Below are 6,000 nucleotides of genomic sequence, written 5' to 3' on the forward strand. Positions count from 1 at the left end.
CCGGGAATGCTGCTGGGCTCAGAGAGGCAGAGTGTGCACAAAAGCTGCATTCAAAGCGCTGATGGCGAGAGCCCGGAGCCGCTGGCAAGGGCAGCAGCTCTTCTTCATTCCGTGCAGGTGAGAGCCCGGCCTTGGAGCCTGTCCCTGGGGACAGGGAAACGCTCTGAGTGTAGGTTTGGATTTTCAGGGACAGTCCAAATGAGAATTGCTTTGAGGCAGGTGTTGCAATGTTGGGTTTTGGGTGTGTCTGCAGGAAAGGAAGTGAGAATAAACCCCTTGAGCAACAAAGGAGAACTCTGCATGGCCAATTTACACCCTGCAGATACACTGATCATATGGGCCCACTGAATACTGGGGGCATCTAATGCAGAGTGCAAAGCTTCTTTGAATAGGTAGGAGAGATGAGACTTGGAGAAATGATTTTGCAGATGCAGAAAAAGGGATCAGACCCATGGGTCCCATGGCTCAGGCTTAGTTCTGCCAAATCAAGCATGATTCGTTTTATCTGCTCTGTCGGAGAGTATTTCAGAATGACCTGCCTATTGTGATATTTCTGTTAAGAAAATTTTGAATTGTCATGAACTGCCAAGATGAGAAATGTTTTGAGGCAGATCATGTTTATGTTGGGTTTTGGTGTCTATGCAATAAAGAAAGCAGGGAATAAAGCCCTGGAACAATGAAGCAAAGCAAAAGTGGAACGTTTGGATGGTCACTTTGCTCCCTACAGATCTCAGCCAGCTGAATTCTGGGGTGATCTACTGGGCAATGCAAAGCTTCTTTTACTTCCACTGCCTGGTGCCATTGTTTGTGTCCCAGCACTTGGTTTGATGTGAAGAGAATTAAACAAAATCCCACACAACAAGCTGCAACCCAGAACTCAGTGGGAATTACAGAAATAAAGGCCTTGAAAAGTAGCTTTGGAAAGGGTCTCCTTCCTAGACAGCGTGAAACGCTCAGGCCTGGCCCGGCTGGGCTTAGGGCTGGCTGCCCTTGGGAAGGGAATGGAAGGGGATGGAGTTGGGCTGGGGCTTTGCAGCCATGGAAACGAGAGAACCATGGTGAGCGTGTCACAGAGGGGCAGCCCCACGCTGGGGTGGTGCAGGCTGTGCTTGACACGGCCCCAGCGGCAGCAGACGCGTCTGGCTCTGCCTCTCTGTGCCGAGCGCTGGCGATTGGAGCCACCCGGCCTTGTTCAAAGGCTGGGACCGAGCTCCCGTCGCTGACTGCTCTGAGAGCGTTCCCAAACTCAAACCCAGGCACTTCTGCCAGGCAGAAGCACGGGTTCAAACATGGATTTTACTGGAAAAGGAAAGATGACTGAAGGAAAAGGTGAGGATAGAAAGGAGCTAAAAGGCCGGAGCCAAATGGAAAATAATCCCCGCCCAGATTTCAGGGAAAACTGGTCCGTGGTGGTCAGTGCTGGCTCTGTGTCAGAGTAGGTGGCTGACAGCTGCAGATGATCCTGCAAGGATGCCCATGGCATCACAACATTCTGTCATTAGTTTGACTCTGCTTTCTTCTTTTTGACAGTAGCCAAATCACTCATACTGTCAGCCAGGACAGGGACTATGACCACAGCTGACCCCAAATTTGACATGGTCATGAGATGCAAGTCCTGTTGCATTCTCTGCCATCAATGTCTGGTCTCACTACAGATAAATTTCCCATTCTTCCTCTGCTTGCTGATTGGGTCAAACATTGAGGATGGTATTACGGTGCTATAGACACACCAAAAAGGCCTGCCTGGTGGCTGAGAGGTCTTTGTGGTTTTCAGAAATAGCAGTCACAGCTCACAGTGTGGGTTTTTCCTGTGGATTCACAGAAGGCCAGCCTCAAGAAGGAATCTTTTTCCCCTCTTATCATTGGAGCTTTCCATCTTTCCCTTTAGACTTGCTAACTTAATACTGCTCAGAAAAATTAAACACAAGCTAGTTCCAGGAAAAAAAAAACCCAAAGAAATTGTGTCAAAAAATAAAAAAAACCCTTGAGTGCCACACCCATTAGATGTGTTGATGATAAAGGTGGGAGTTCACCAAACCCACTTCTTGTCTTGTGGGCATGGCTCAGCCTCACACAGAGGTGAGGTTGGATGTGAGCTATTCTCTGTTGGGAGGAAGGGTCTTGTGGCAGCCCAGAGAGGCTGTGCACATTGCCAGGGAACAGCTGTGCCCTGCATGTGCCCCTGCAAGGAGCTGTGCTGCTGCCAGTGCCCCTGGAGCTGTAGGGCTGCTGAGCTGTGGGGCAGGGAGAGGAGCAGGAGGGTGCATGTGCAGCTGAGCCATTCCTGGAGAGCACAGGGCTCTGGGCTCCCTGCTGTCCCAGGGCAGCCCAGAGGCCAGGCTGTGCCTGTGCTAGCTCTGGGGAAGTGGCTCAGGCTTTTGCCCTGGCCTGCCTCAAGTGTCTGCCAGCAGGAGCACGTTTCCCTGTGCAGCTGTTTAGAAGTTGGCAGGAAATGTGTCCCATGAAATACGGAGCTTCAGATGCTTTAGGTTTGCATGGTGGCCTCTGTTCTATTTTGTGTCTCCACTTTGCAGGCCTGACTGGCTGCCCTCTTGCCAAGAGGTTTTCCCTGGCAAGCCCCTCCATGCTCCTTCCCTCCAAGCCGTTGCCTCCCATCCAGAAGAGCTCTCCTGCTACCAAGCCAAGCCCAACATGCAGCAGGGAGCAGGAGAATGGGAAAAATGGCACCGGCTGGGATGAGGAGAGTAGAACAAAACAGGAGCTGAATTCAGAGGGAAAAGGATGTAAGGTAAGGAGACCAAGCTAAGTGCAGTGTGGTAAATGTTCAGTTCATGTGCTGTCAGCAGAGCTCTGAGACCTTTCCCCTGACAGGAACTGACCCCCTCACTGACGTTTGAACAGGTCCTGGTTTGGCTCTTTAGCTGGGCCAGAAATGATGGGATACAAAGGAAGGGTGTGCACCTGGCCCTGCTGCCTCCAGCCCCACTCCTGGCCATGGCATGGGGGCCCTGGAGCAACTTGGGCAGGCAGAGAGCTTGCAGAGAGCAGCAGGGCAGGGAGCTCTGCTGAACTCCCTCAGTGCCAGGGAGCCTGAGATGATGGATGTGTGGGAGCTGGAGAGCAGCCAGCAGCTGGGGTAGACTTGGTTATTATAGTTTTATAAACACCCAGAAAATAAGGAAACGAGGTAGTAGGGCAATTATAAAGATGTCCTTTAAGATGGAGCTCCAGCCACCCGGCACCCCACCCATGAGTATGTCTGTAACCAATCAGATGTGACATTTTGTATTGCTTGGACCCATTTCTTTCATTTTCGTGGTAATCCTTGCATCTTATTTGGGATGTCCAAATTAAAGGCAACAGAGAGCCTCAAACTCCTCACAAGTGTGATGGTGAAGGAGGAGGAGATAATCGTGGCAGCCGATTCTGCAGCAGGGTTCTTGGCGCCTTGTCGTCTCCTGCGTCACAGAAAGGAGAGGTCCTTCTAAAGTCGCTGAAGTAAAATTCGCCTGTTTCATCACCCAACACTGAGTAAGCCCAATTTGAGGTGCCTTTGCTATTCCAGCCCAAGGGAGCAGGATAGTAGCGGCCGCGCCTGGAATAAGCTCCAATGTGTGATGTTAGAGATACTTAATCGGGACTCCAGGTAGAGCAAAGTCGCTTTTGGCCGGGCCAATCGGTGAACTCATTCTTTTTAATCCAACAGCGACCTGATTTTTTGTGGAACGAAAACAGGGACAGGCGACCAAGGTACACAGGGGCCCCTCTGACAAACTGAGGGGGATGCCAGCCAGGCTGGTCACCACGGCCGAAAACACGAGGTAACTGAAAACCTTGCCCGGACCAAAAAGGGAAGTGGGAGAACTAGTAAGATGCGTGGCAGTGCACCACTACCCGTAAGCTGGGTTTATGTTGTGAAAACAGGAAGGAGCGCCAGCAGGGGTTTGGACCACGGGGAAAACTGAAAACACAAGAAGCGTTGCTGGGCCGAGCAATTCTAGTTCCTGGGGGTTAGCGCTAGGTGGGGAAGGCTGCTTTGACCAGCTGATAGCACTCCTGGGGTGTGCCCATAGGGTTGGATTACCATGGGGTGGCAGAGGCGGTATGGCGGTCCCCCGGGGGCTCCGAGGGCGGCTAGGGCAGAAGTGGGATCCCACCTAAGGAAGGCAACGCCCGTGGAGGACTGTTGGCCGAGGACCTATCGAGGCAAAGTGGTCTGCCCCATATAGAGGGATGCACCAGGATTGACTACACATTGGCCCCAGGCTACGGAGACTACCTATGCGTCACACCCGGGTGGAGGCGATAGCTTCAAAGAGGCGTCGTTACGGGCCAAATCAGGAGTGGAGGGGTGAAGGGATGGTTTCTCCTCCTCAAGGAGGTGAGAGCAGCCAAAAGCAAAACCAAAAACCTGATAAAACAAGGTTCTGTCCCTTGGGGTTCACTGCACAGGGTCTAGATCAAAGGGGAAAAGGGAGCCGGCTTCCTTCACCCACCCGCCAGCTTGCTACACTGCCACTTGGGCGGGTGCACCGGTGTTTTTGAGCAAACGTGGAAGGTAGGGCCGCACAAGCAGATGGAACCACACAGGAGACCTGAGGGGGTGAGACCGCACCCACAGCAGCATCCCTCCCCAGGTAACCATGCCGGACAACCCCTCCACCCTCCACGCTCTCCGGTCCCCTATGACCAGTACCGGAGGTTTCTCTCTTGAGTTTGGGTCTTCATGAGAGCCCAAAATGTCTTATAATGGGAGGGTCAAAGAATTGTCAAAGGAACAATTAAGGAAATTCAGCGTAAGAAGGTGCCAGCACTGGAAGTCTGGACTGTGGGGACTCACAGCCTCTAATACGCTTGCGCTTGTTGTGTTCAAGATTTTCTTCAAGCTCTGGTGGGGTCCGTTCCACGATCAGCGCTTGCAGTGGGGGAGGTAGGGATGCCGGTGGTATGTTCCACACCCCATTGTTACAGGAACTCCGGAGCTCCTTGGCCATACGCCGACCCATTGTCTGCAGTGGTAATTGCCTTAGGGATGCCCAGCTTACCAGAAAGCCTAGATGAGATGTTTCACGGACATCCGAGGCTTTCTCACCCTGCACATGAGCCGAGGCATAGGCAGCGACACTGGAAAAAGGTTAGTACTACGGACACATGCACGTATTTAAGACGACCCGAATTGCTTGGTGACATGTGTCGACGTCGAAGGCACCACAGCTTCGCCAGCTAAGATAAGCAGCATGGTTGACTCCAGTAGACAACGAGGGGAAGCTGGTCCCACGTTGGCATTGAGGACATGTCGCCATACAATCGCCCTGGCTTGCTTTAGGCGGGGAGATGTTAAGCGGCAAGACAAGACCAGGGGCATTCTGATGGTGGAGCTGATGGCTGATTTTGGCCTGGCGGAAGCACATCAGGAGCAGCATAGGCACTCTGCACGGGCCGCGAGGGCATCAGCCCTGCGGTTGCCCTCGGCTAAAAGCGGGCGATCCGTGTGAGACCTTGCATACATTACATAATAAGGTTGCTCTACGGTGGGAGTATCAGCTGGACAAGCTCAGAGAGCAACTGAAAAAGGGCCAAATTTGAACTTCCTGTAGGACTGCGTTCTCTGCTCTTGATGTTCCCCTGCCACATAAGCCGAATCAGTAATCAGATTGAATGGGGGTTTCTTTAAATCTTTCGAAGGCCCCTAACGACTGCATCCAACTCAGCAATCTGAGCGATCCTTCAACCTCTTGAATGTCTGACTCCCACTGCTGAGTTTGAGGGTCCTTCAAGTCACTACTGACTTGTAGGATCCTCCGGATGCGTCAGTGAAAACGGTTAGGGCCTTAAGGGGCACTCGACTTTGGACAGACTTTAATGATAATTTGAATTGGACGCTTTTGTTGAAAATTGGATGGGCTGGGCAACCCACCTCAATGGCGTATATGTAGCCAGCTATCAAGCAGCGAAGTGAAGGCTACTCATTAGTCCTCAAGGGAACATTAAACATTCTAATTTGGAATTTTCTTTTAACTTAAGGGAATGTGAATGCAT

The sequence above is a fragment of the Camarhynchus parvulus genome, unplaced genomic scaffold (assembly GCF_901933205.1).
Source record: "Camarhynchus parvulus unplaced genomic scaffold, STF_HiC, whole genome shotgun sequence".
In the NCBI taxonomy this organism is placed as follows: domain Eukaryota; kingdom Metazoa; phylum Chordata; class Aves; order Passeriformes; family Thraupidae; genus Camarhynchus; species Camarhynchus parvulus.